The 12,826-nt window shown below is 38.2% G+C and overlaps 1 protein-coding gene across 5 annotated transcripts in view; it reads left to right on the top strand.

The window, feature by feature from the left end:
• Positions 1–12,826, top strand: part of SLC26A7 (solute carrier family 26 member 7) — a 100,088-nt gene that overhangs the window by 24,392 nt on the left and 62,870 nt on the right. The window contains exon 1 of one of the 5 annotated variants that reach the window (XM_080381835.1): positions 277–11,871. The exons of the other annotated variants lie outside the window; for them this stretch is intronic. The gene's annotated coding sequence lies outside the window, so the exon portion shown is untranslated. Of the gene's footprint in view, positions 1–276; positions 11,872–12,826 lie in introns of those variants that run through there. 5 annotated transcript variants of the gene reach the window in all.

Below are 12,826 nucleotides of genomic sequence, written 5' to 3'. Positions count from 1 at the left end.
ACTTTAAGAACCTTAATACTGTAACACTGCAAAGTATCGGATTTCACTAGTATGTGCCTATACAGCAATTGTATTTAAAATGCTGCTAATAACAGTATTGTTGAAATTCATCAAAAACATTAAGTTAAACAGCAGTTCTGCACTACTGTTAGTTTTAGCCAGGATTTTCTTGATTGAGTCTTGTACCAAGAAGTAATTTAATGTAACAGATAAATTTAAGAAGATCCTGGCTAATACTGGTTATTTCATATTCAGAATATTTCTATATTCAGATAGAAATACTGGTTTTATCTTTCTAGATTATTTTTAAGTACTCTAGAAATAATTTTATCCTTATTTTATGCTGTTTAAAACCAAAGACATTGAAACTCTTCCCTCCTGCTGATCTGTTTTTCCTTTCTCTCTCCTCACTACTTTTCAAGATTTCAGAATGATATTAGGGGATTCAAAAGGAGGAGAGTTAGATACCAAAATATTTTACCATGTTTGTGGTGCTTTAGCTTAAACACAACATATTTATTTAGACCCTGTTTGCATTAGCTCTTTTCCTAGTGTTGTAAGCCTTCCAGTTATCAGGACTATCCTTTAATGTCTTCACAGAGAGGGTTATGCAAGAAAATAAAGACTCATTTGTTATACAGCACGAAGGGAAAAGACCCTGAATTTTGAGAGGTCTTATATGGGTCTGTTTCATTCCACCCACAAAACAAGAAGTTTTGTAATTAAATGAAAGGCAGAAACTCTAACAATGGTAAGAAAAATTGTAAGAAAAGTGGTAACTGACATGCAGAGCAGTGTCATTTGGTGTTGCAGCAACATGTTTAAGTAAATTCAAGTATATGGAAATAAACTTGAGTTATGGTAGCATACAGAAAAAAACTGCAAGTTGTATTCGTAAGCAACGGTTTTCTGAGTGATGGAAGCTGCATATTCCAGGGTAGAGAGCAGTCCAGTAGCTTGAGAATAATTAAGAAAGACCTTCCAACTGGGCTGCATTTTTCACATTTTCCTACTGTGGGATTTCTTACTCATCTGGCCTTGGCCATGTTCAGACTATTCAGGTTGGCAGCTGCTCTGATCTGGTGTAATGTGTCTGTGTTCCAACATCTAAGCTAAATTTTAGATGATATAACTGGCTTCCCTTTGTAAATGAAGGTAGGAAAGAGGGAAATCACTGTCCTTAGTGTGTCGTAGTGAACGCAACAAAAAAAATGCTCATAACTGCTGCTTCTCACAGAATTTTCAGAAACTCTTTCTGGAGAATTCATACACAATAGCAGGTTTTGGTTTCTGCCCTGTAAGTGGGAAAAATAAAAGAGCAAAGTAATATAAATACAGCAATCAATGTATGCAGGTAATGTTTTCTCCCAAAAAGTCTTTTATAAAGGTATAGGATAGTTCAGAATAGCTGTTCTTATGCCATCTTTTATGTTGGACTAAGTTTTAAAGAACTACTACTATTCATCATTCTCAGGGTCAAAATTACTAGTTTCTAGATGTGACTTAAAGACTTCAGACTCCTGCAAGATACCTTCAAGTCAGCTACTTGAAAATTGAAACACTTGAGCTCATATTTAGGTTTAAATGTCTTCCATCAGGACACACATGAACTAGAAATTATGTCCCATGGTGACAGAGTCTACGAACGGAGTACAAGAAAAGCATACTACCTGAGTAATTATGTACAGTGTGGAAGAAATAGATCTTTAGAAGGTAAGGTGTTACCTTGCCTAGCACTGAACTAAGTGTAAAACCATATGCCTCTGTGCCTAAGGTGTTAACCTTACTCTCTCACAATGTTGTCCAATAAAGAATACAATAGCTATCAAAGAATCCACATGAAATTACGTAATAAATTCTGCAGAGAATTCTGCCACTACTTTTCAAATGCTTTTGAAACCTGTTTAAAGCATGCTGTGCTGGTTTTGTCTTCGGTAGAGTTAATTTTCTTCATAGTAGCTAGTATGGGGCTATGTTTTGGATTTGTGCTGAAAACAGTGTTGATAACACAGCGATGTTTTTAGCTGTTGGTGAACAGTGCTTACACAGAGTCAAGGCCTTTTCTGCCTTGCATCTTACCCCACCAGCCAGCAGGCTGTGGGTGCACAAGGAGCTGGGAGGGGGCACAGCCAGGACAGCTGACCCCAGCTGGCCAAAGGGATATTCCATGCCACATGGTGTCATGCTCAGCAGATAAAGCTGGGGGAAGAAGGCGGAAAGGGGGCAACATTCAGAGTGGTAGCGTTTGTCTTCCCAAGTAACTCTTACACGTGTTGGACCCCTGCCTTCCTGGGGATGGCTGAACACCTGCCTGCTGATGGGAAGTGGTGAATGAACTCCTTGTTTTGCTTTGCTTGTGCATGTGGCTTTTGCTTTACATGTTAAACTGTTTTCATCTCAACCTACAAGTTTTCTCACTTTTACTCTTCTGATCCTCTCCCCCATCCCACTGCGGGGAATGAGTGAGCCAGGGGTTGTGTGGGGCTTAATTGCTGGCTGGGCTTAAACTACAACACATGCCCAAGTCATATTTAACCATTCAGAGGGAATCCATTGATCAACAACATTCAGTACAACAAATGGATCCAGTACTGGGGTGGAGGTGAGGAGTCCAAGGAACGTGGGAGATGGGAAGGAAAGGCATGGCATTATCACCATGTGCTGCTTGGCATTTGTGATGAGTCATGGCTGAAACCAAGTAATCATTCTCCAAGTTTTCCTGTAGTTGTTTCACTGACCACTAAAAATGCCAAATTAGTCTTAATTCATGAGACCCAAAATTCAATGCTTAACTCTTATGTCCTATTAATCTATTGAGGCAATACTTCTATGGTCTCTGTGTATATCCTCTAATTTTAGAGGTATTTAGCTAATTCTACAGGAGATGAAGGAAAGTGTCAAAGGTAATTATGTTCTTCATATTTTTTGAAAATGACCAGTGGAAACAGATCCTCCAAGTTCTAAAAAGTGATAATAGAAACTTATACCTTGTTAGGCATTAGGTAATCTGTGTAGAAAAAAAAAAAATAATAAAGAAAAGCCCTTTCAAATGCATGAATTACTGGAAAAATTCTGCTGGAACTTGCGCTGTCTCAGACTGTAAAGTCAGTCAGCCATGAATAAAAACCAGTAAAAGAATTTAGGCTTCATTAGTTCCAGCTATCATTTAATAATACAGAACTCAACACCTTATTTTTCAGACACAGTATTCTTATTATTACTCTGATACCTAAGGCTGAAAAATAACCCTTGAATCTAAAATGAGCTTTGTCATCCAGTCTTCAAGTTTGCTGTATATTTTCGCAGACAGTTAAGAAATTTGATTTTCATGTTTTGGTAATCACTACCCAATTCGTCCGTGTTTCTCAAAGATCTGTTATTGATAGACTGCAGCAAGATGTCTCTAAATGAACAAAGAAATCCTTTGCTGCTTGGACTATGACTTCATTGCTCTCTTCTCTTTTCCTTTGGAATTTATAAATACCCCATCAACAATCATCATGTAAAGATTTTTCTTTCAGTTTCATTCTGTGTTCTTCCCCCATACACACAAATTCAATTCCTAGGTCCATGTAGATGTCTCATAAATGCCTAATTTGTTTTTTTTTTCTCTCCAATTTGAAATTTTGCTAATAAAACAAACTTTCTGGAGTGTAAATATGTAGTTTGCAACAAGCCACTCTTGTATTTCTTACTAGTCATTGGAGATCTGGTTGATAAGACTTAGCAATTTGCTTATGGAAGGTCGTGAATGACTGCTTTTCCATGAATATTTTTTTTTTCCTTTTTCTTTTGTTCACTTATTAAACTGTATCTTGACCCACAAGTTTTCTCTCTTTTGCTTTTCTGGTTCTCTCCCCCACCCTTTGAGGGGGAGTGAATGAGTGGCTGTGCGGGTGCTGGCCAGGATCAACTCACCACAGATGTGATTCATCTGACTAAACTTAATCCTTTACTTTGTTAAGTCTGATTGATTATATTGGTAAGATTTCCATGGAGTGTAACAGGCAAGTCACTCAGGTGTAAACACTGATGATGTAGACATCAAAATTTAGGTGAGATGTTTCTCAGCTAGTATATCTGTGTTATTGTGGGTAATAAACAGTTCATGCTCAACATGGTTAAGGCAAGTCTTACTGTTTTCTTTCCTGTAACTCATCCATTGACCTGTCACAATAATACCAGGATTCTTTTTGTGGCTTTTTTGTGTGACCTGGACACCACCTACTTGTATGAGAAGCATACTTTGATCAAGCTGTGTCTGAATTTGCCTCAGTTTCCTTGCATGATAATATTAAGATGCATTATGATACAGTCTTTCATGTAGCTAAATCTCATAAAGATGTCATTGTGTTTTTTCTGCAGCCTTCTGAACATGTGCTATAGCCCCTTCATATCTCTTCAGAATGCAGCTGCTTAGCTCATTTTCACAGTCTGTGGTAACTTTTTATTGCACCAAGCAAATTACTCATCTTTACTTTCAAGGCCTTTCATAGCTGATCTTTCCTGGCATCATTTATTCATTACCAAGCTGTTGATCCATCTCTCATTAATCCATTTTGCTAGCCGCCTTCATCCAATCTTGACTTTTTCAAACAAATAGCTTTGTGCCTTCTCTTAGGATTTAAATCATGCAAAGCGTGTTGGCTGGTACATCACATCTCAGTTTTTGCTTTTGGGTTGTTATTTAGAATGTGTTTCTTTGTGGTTTGTTTGTTTGTGTGTTTGTTTTGGTATTTTTTTTCTGGGTAGAACCACGCATACTGTCCAAAAAGGCTGGCAGCTAGAAGCCATGTAGGTAATGCTGCAAACCGTCAGTAAGCTTCTCTGACTGTCATGGGCTCTAAAAAATGTAACTCTGAGTTTGTCTGAAAAAGTCTGTACAAATACAAACGTTGTGCAACTGAGTTAATTGCTGGAGAACTTATCCCCAGTTAGTCTGCTTGAATATGTATATTAGTGTACATAATTTATGTACATCATTCTCTATATAGTTAGGGGACACAAATATATCTGAAGTACTTCGGTTAGGACATTATATAATATGAAAACTAAGTGCTTTGCTTAACACATGAAGTTGCCTTACTCTTTCTGGATGTAAATTCCTAATGTAGGTACCTAACTTCAGGCATCAACCCTTCCCCGCAAGCTTCTTCCAAGATCTCACTTAAGATTTTGGTGACTATAACACTATTCTGCAAGCCACTAATGATCAGAGAGACTCCTGCTTAAACAAACACATGATTTAAATTATGTTTTGTCTGGGTGATGGTAATACTTGCAACCTGTACTTTTCATTAAAGCATCTTCGAGCTCTTTACACTGTCCAGTAATAGAAAAGTATATGGGGAAAGAAATTAGAAACACAAAAGTGCTTTTTCTTGAAACACAGAAATGCCTCATGCAAAATCATGTATTGATAGTTCATGGTGCAAAGAATACAGGTTTCAATTATTTGCTACTAATATGAATGTCCAGCATCACAACTGATTTAGATCCTACTCTGGTTTTAACTGCGATAGAGCCACCAGTTGCTGCTTGGGGACTGGCTAGGCATCAGTCAGTGGGTGGTGAGCAGTTGTATTGTGCATCACCTCATCTTGTTGGATTTTATTCCTCTCTCCCTTTTTTCTTTTCATTATTTTTTTTTCAAACAATATTTCAACTATTAAACTGGTCTTATCTCAACCTGTGAGTTTTACCTTTTTCCAAATCTCCCCCCACCTCCCATCCCACTGGGGTAGGGGGAAGGAGAGTGAGCAAACAGCTGCATGGTACTTAGTTTCCAGCTGGGGTTAAACCATGACAGTCTCTTCTGAAAAACACAAACCCACAAATGTTTTTTCAGCCTTAGAAAAAAGAAGACAAAACCAAGACATGGTACTTTCTGCCTAAATATTTGGTCTAAACTGAAGGCTCAGTACAAAATTGGGACTTTATCTCAATTTTCCTGAAGGATAATGACTTTGCCCATGAGGGAAATGGTCAAATGCATGGATATGTAACCAAGTTTAAACACAGGAGTTGAAACATACTCAGATCAAGGGCTGAGACAGGTAATTATCATCTCAGAACTCTGAGGGAATATGTAAGTGACATTGCAAGTCCGGTAACAAGTACCTTTGATGATCCTGTCAAATTTGGAATGATATTCTATGATTAGATCATAGTCAGTATAGTGTTGTATCCAAGTTACAAGTCTGTATTGCAGATGAGGGACTGGACCAGATGCAAGCAACATTTCTCTTCAATGATAATGAAATAATATTTGTATGTATAGCAATAAAGGATACCATAGTGATTGAATCTGCCACCCAGTTCTGAAACAAGGCTCTAGGACAGCTACTGGGTTTTGCTTCAGATTTATGTATGCATTCTAAAGACAACTCTGCTGATGCTCTCATTTAGGGGTAATTTTAATGATCTGCTGGAAAATAATTAACCTATTTGAAAAAAAGGGATTGTTAGGTGGGTTAGGAGCTGCAAAGAGGCTGATAACTACAGGTAGTGCTGACTGTTGATCCACTAGCTGAAATCCAATGTGTAATTTTGTTTGCCTCTCTTCATGGAAGATGATTTTAAGCTTCAGTAGGAGAAGAAAAGGCTAGAAGAAGGATTGGAAAAACAAAGTTTATATTTGGGAGAAGATTTAAATGGCTTGGACAGATTAATTACAACCAGAGAAGATTTTTTCCTTATCAGGAAAGGCATTTAACGTAAAAGACAGTTGCAGCACATGATTAAATGAGCATAAAGTAGCAGGAATAAGTTTAGACTTAAAATTGGAAGTAGTTCTAAAAATATTCATTACAATATTGGGATAAAATGATGCATCTGCTTATCACGTAATTGCATTCATAGACGTACTAAATTACATGTTTGCCTGTCATAAGAGGGAAAAGAATACAGAGCACAAGGGGGCTCCTTCACAAGTTTATAGTTCCTTTCAATATCTGCTGATGCTCAAAAAAAATGGGAAGCTTTGAACTGAGGTGTGTCTATCAATAAGTTAAGACAATTGTGTGTGTTTTTTCAAACTGAAATACTGTCACTGTATTTCTGGATTCAAGCTTTATCTTGCTGAGTTCCTGGTATTTAGCTGAATTCATAAACATTAAGTTATTTTTTTTTAAATAAACATCTGTCCACGTGCTGTGCTGCATATACTCAAAAGTTGCCCATGTGGGAGTATGAGGGTATAAGGTTTGGACTTTCAAATTTATCACATTTAGGACTATAGCAGTTCGTAATTTTTAAAAAAATATATATTTTTTTGTATTCGGCTAGCATATGGATATACTTCATATAGTATTTATAAGCAGCGTTATGCATTTGCTGCCTTTTCTATGACCTATCATGAGCAAGAAATGCTTTGGATTAAGTGGGTTTTGGTGGGCTGTTTTTTGGGAGGTGGAGGGCTCTTGAGACATACTTCCTCTGAAAGCAAAATATGTAGATGGCATCCGATGAAATCGGTTTTGTTATTCCGGCCAACTTCTTTTTTTCATTCTGCAAGTCCAATAATAACTCACTGAGGATTGGTGTGTTTCGCATGTTTTAATTAAAGTTAATTTAATCTTGAGCTGGATTTATTGCTGAACAACTGATTCCTTAACACTGGCTGGAGACCTTGCCATTAAGAAAATGAGCTATACTGCCTTCATGCATTCCAGAACTGGTGCCCAGTGTTTGGAAGGCATGATGCCAAAAACTGTATATATATATATGTGTGTGTGTATATACACACACACACATATATATATTATTATTATTTTTTTTTTAGCTTTTCATGGAGGAGCTCCAGCTGTGTCTTCTCAAGGGTGGTGGTTGCTGGGGTTTTTTTCAGACTCTGCCCATAAATGTAGACATAAATATTCTCTGAGCAGACTAACTGGAGCTAATAATTTTATTAAGAGGTAGAGCTGTCTTGTAAATACACATCTGGCATACAAATATCATGTGTAGGTGAAACTGAATAAGCATATTTGGAAACAGAGCCAGAAAAATCTCCTAGAGAAGGCATTGGAGAATCCATGTAGGTCATAAATTATTCGTGAAAAAGTGTCCAGCTGAACTCTATTACAGTTCTCCCATACGAAGAATAATGCTGTAAGATGATCATGAAATGTAACATGTTAGTAAGCAAATGTAGGGCAATGTTTCATATTTATACAACTTTCCATCAGAGGAGAAAGGCACTAATGCTGCTGTGCATGCAATATCTCATTTCTAACGTCTTAAAATTGTTCCAAGTTACCTATGTGCTAATACAGACCTTCTGACAGAGTACTAGAAATGTGAATTCAGCTTCTGAATGACCTCTAAATCCTTCGGGGCCTAATGTCCATGTGCACGTGTCTTAGTATGACCCGATAAGCCGCACAGATGTCCGAGCCCTGTGCCTGGGGGTGCCAGAGCACCATGGACAGGGACTGACAAGTCCAGGGAATGCTGACTCCCTGAAGGAAGAAGAAGAAATGACTTCACCTATAATCTTCCATGTCAGAGAGACCAGGAAAACCCTTTGTGCTGAGATCCTTGGCCACCAATTTATCAAAATGGATGCCCTTTTCAAGGATTTCAAGAAGTCAAGTTCATCTGATTGAGGCTTGTCATCAGTCACGACTGGTCTTTGTTTCTCTGCAGGGTTGATGCTTCTCTGTCCTGGTTTTGGCTGGGATAGAGTTAGTTTTCTTCTTAGCAGCTGGTACGGTGCTGTGTTTTGGATTTAGTATGAGAATAATGTTGATAACACACTGATGTTTTAGTTGTTGCTAAGTAGTGCTCACTCTCAATCAAGCACTTTTCAAGTTCCCCATGCTCTGCCAGTGGGGAGGTGCACGAGAAGCTGGGCAGGAGCAGAGCCAGGGCAGCTGACCCGAACTAGCCACAGGGATATTCCATACCATGAAATTGTCATACTCGGTGTATAAACTGGGGGGAGTTGGCCAGGGGCTGCTGATCGCTGCTCAGGGGCTGGCTGGGCATCAGTCAGCAGGTGGTGAGCAATAGTATTGTGCATCACTTTGGGTTTTTTTCCCTTTGGGTTTTATTCCTCTCTCCCTCTCTCTCCTGTTCGTTACAACTGTTGTTGTTATTATATTTTCTTTCCTTTATTAAATTCTTCTTATCTCAGCCTGTGAGTTTTACCTTTTTCCAGATTCTCCTCCCCATCCCGTTGGGGAAAGCCAGGGGAGTGTGCGAGTGGCTGCGTGATACTTAGTTGCCGTCTGGGGTTAAACCATGACATTCTCAAAAGGCTACCTCATAGTTACCTGCTTGCCAGAAGCTTCTTATGGGTTTCATTCTCTATTTATTCTTACTGAGATGCAGACACCTTTCCCTATAATCCACTTGCAAAATGCCTCTTTAATTTTATTTTAGAGACAATCTCTGTTTGTCTGTCAAGAGTCATAGCTCTTTTTTTCAGGAGCTCCGTTAAAAGAAAATAAAATACTAGATTATTTCGCCCTCCCACCCCCTACCCCCATCTGTTTTTGTGTGTATCCAAGCTTTTTTATGTACAGAAGGGTCAAGCTATCTCAAATAGAGAATTCATAAATGGGTCACAGAGCCCACTTGTTTCTTCTACTGTAATACTTACATATCTTTTGTCTTGAACATGAGGATACAAATGTCAGTATCTGGAGATCTGCAAAGTGGCAGAAACAGAACAGTGCTTTCTCAAACATACCTTTGACACAGTTGTCACATGGTACACTGGCAGAGCTGCATTTCAGATAGTGTTAATTATTGTGAGTTCAGGTACTATGACTAATACAGCTGAGATGCTTAATTCTCATCAGTCTGAAGGAGACAGTTGCATGGGAAGGAGCTGCACTGAAGCATCCTTCAAAAAAGAGAAAATGGTTGCTAACTCAACATTGTGTGGTCTCTTAAAGATACATGGTACATTTTTTGAAAAATGTCCTCCCAGCTTGCTTTTACATTCTTCATTTGCCTCAGGCTTTGAATGACAGAAGAACTAAGGAATGATTTTAAGCTCTTAGCACTTTCTCTTTAAATAAATCAGTCAGACAGAAGGTATAATGCACATGCACAGCCCCAGCAAATGGTGCCATTAGGAAAGAGATCTGCAAGCATGAGGTGTACATGTGCACCACCGAGAGAGCTGACACTGGACTTTCCAGGTTTTGGAGGTAAATGACATTATCTCCAAAGGATTGTTCTGTGTTAATAACTTTTAACAAGCGAGTGTCAAATAATCTTCCAGAACTGTGGGACTGTATAGGAAAATTGTTATGAAATGTAGTATTAAAAGTGTTCTCTGTTTGTTTGGGTTTTTTTTTCTTCTGTGAAAGTTAGCTATCCCAGAGTTAGAAATTAAAGCCTGTGATATGAGCCGTTGGGTGCCTGATTTGTAGGTTCTCAAAGAAGAATTGGCAGGAGACTCGTTAAAATGTGTTAATTTTACATTTTAGGGCATCTACAGGAAATACTTTTCTTACTATGTAATTCAGGTTTGTGAACAAAAGGAGAAATTATCTTTTTCTGAAGCATAGACAGTGACCACGACTGCAGATAGCATTTTGAGTGGGATAAGATGTATCAGTGTAATTTTGGGTTCCCTAAATTTGAGGTTGGACCATCTTAATATAGTCACATTTAAAAACAGAATATTACAATAATAAAAAGTTATTTGAATATATACACTACCAGAAAAACTTTTAAATTTATAGCTTTCCACAGTAAGTAGTAAATGAGACAAATTTTGAAACTCCTTGGATTATCTATAGATGTACTACTTTTCCTGCTTCTTCATTTAAATTTCCGATTTGCATATTGTATTTTCAAAAGACATGGTGTAGCTTTGCTCAGAATATATGTATGTATCATGAGTGTATTTCCAGATGCAGAAAATTGTTAACTAGTTGATCATACTCTGATGATTCATAGCTCTTTCTTCGGAAAACATATTTTTTATTGCTGTACGTTTGGCACTAGCCTACTTATCAGAAGCTATCAAACGGAGACCTTTCTCCTGTGATAGGACATGGCCTCGATTCTATTTGTATCAGGCTTGTTATTTTGTAGTTACCTGCATTTGACATTTACCAGAAGTGGTGCAGCAACTCTTGCTTTTTGCTGTGGCATACTAAAAGATTGTTACGCATCTGATGCTAGTCAGAAAGCATGGTTTTCAATGAGACTGTCACACAATGTTATCTTATGATAAGGAGGTAGTTAAAAGAAAGAACCACAATATTAATGTGCTATATCTGAACTTATTTTTCATTCTTTGTTTGCATTTCTTTCCATGGAATTTATATTCTTATTTGAAAACCTTAATGTCACTGCCATAGAGGCTTCTCCATATTACCAGTGAAGATTATGAGATCCTTATTTTATGATCTATTTCTTTTGAGTGTTATTACTGTTTGGAATGAAAAATTTAAAATAATGTTTCCTGTCTTTTGACTACTTCTGGAGCATATGGAATGCATTGTGGTGAAGTTTAATATGAAAATTAATGAAATGAGCTGAAATATACTACTGATTATATCTTTAAAAGTATTTGAACCTTTTAGAACATTATATGCCAAATCAGAAAGCCTGAAGATTTACTAATTCTGTTTTATAATGCTTCTTTGTTCTTGCACACGATTGACCTGCTTCAGTAATGGGAGCAAAAAGCTAACAAACAGAGCCAGAACTGGAGTCAAAGGCTGGTAATTTTAGCTCTGTCCTGACTGCCACGACCTCACCATGAAAAGAACAGGAGACACAGCTTCTAGAAACTAAGTACAAAAAGATTCTGAAAGGTTTACGCATGAAAGGCAGAAAACAAGGGCTGGGTTTATGTTTAGATTGTCTGCCTGTAAACAAGAGATATTTCTCAGCAACAAGTCTGTGAGTAAAGAAAAATTCCTTTTGGATGTTGGGGCTTTGCTGGGCAGGGCAACCCCTTTTCCACATTTTTACAGGACTCATGCCAGATTTCTGTTGGCCAGTTCTGACTGTAAGGGTTCGCTCAGTTTGTGCCTCTTTGTTCCACTCAGCCCTGTTCAGATAGCTTAGCTGAGCTGTTGACAAAGTTTCTGTGTGGGTGATCTGGGACTGGATTGAGCTTCTTGTGCTCTACCCGCAACATGTACAGTTTACGCTGGATCAAACGCAGTCTGACTGTAATTGTCAAATGTTTCAGACTCAGAAGGTCTTAGGAAACATAAAACCAAAGTAAACATATGCAGAGAAGTAAGAATTGGCTTTTACAGGCAGATGGTGACAGAATATCCTGTGGTAGCTGAACCCTTGTTTTCCTCATAAATGTTGAGAGGAAAGAACAGTGTATGCTGTTCTTAAACCTGGATTAATTGGAAATATTGAATAGTAAAAGAGCTAGTAGTCCCTCTTCTGGAAATATTTTAGCTTAGTGTCATGGTTTAACCCCAGCTGGCAGCTGAGCCTTGCGCAGCCGCTAGCTCGCTTACTCACCCCTGCAGTGGGATAGGAGGGAGAATAAGAAAAATAAAAGTGAGAAAACTGTTGAGTTGTCATGAAGACAGCTTAATGGGACAGAAAAGGAAGATAATAATAAGAATGATGATAGTAATGATAAAAGAATTAGAATACACAAAACAAGTGATGCACAATGCAGTTGCTCGCTGCTCACCAACTGATACCCAGTAAGTTCCTGAGCAGCGGCCCCTGGCCAGGTTTCCCCCCAGTTTACATACTGAGCATTATGTTATATGGTATGCATATCCCTTTGGCCAGTTCGGGTCAGCTGTCCTGGCTGTGCCCCCTCCCAGCTTCTTGTACCCCTCCAGCTTTCTCGCTGGCAGGGCCTGAGAAGCTGCAAATG

This window comes from Falco punctatus (genome assembly GCF_963210335.1).
Source record: "Falco punctatus genome assembly, chromosome: 3".
NCBI lineage: Eukaryota > Metazoa > Chordata > Aves > Falconiformes > Falconidae > Falco > Falco punctatus.
This window is presented reverse-complemented; position numbering and strand designations above follow the sequence as displayed.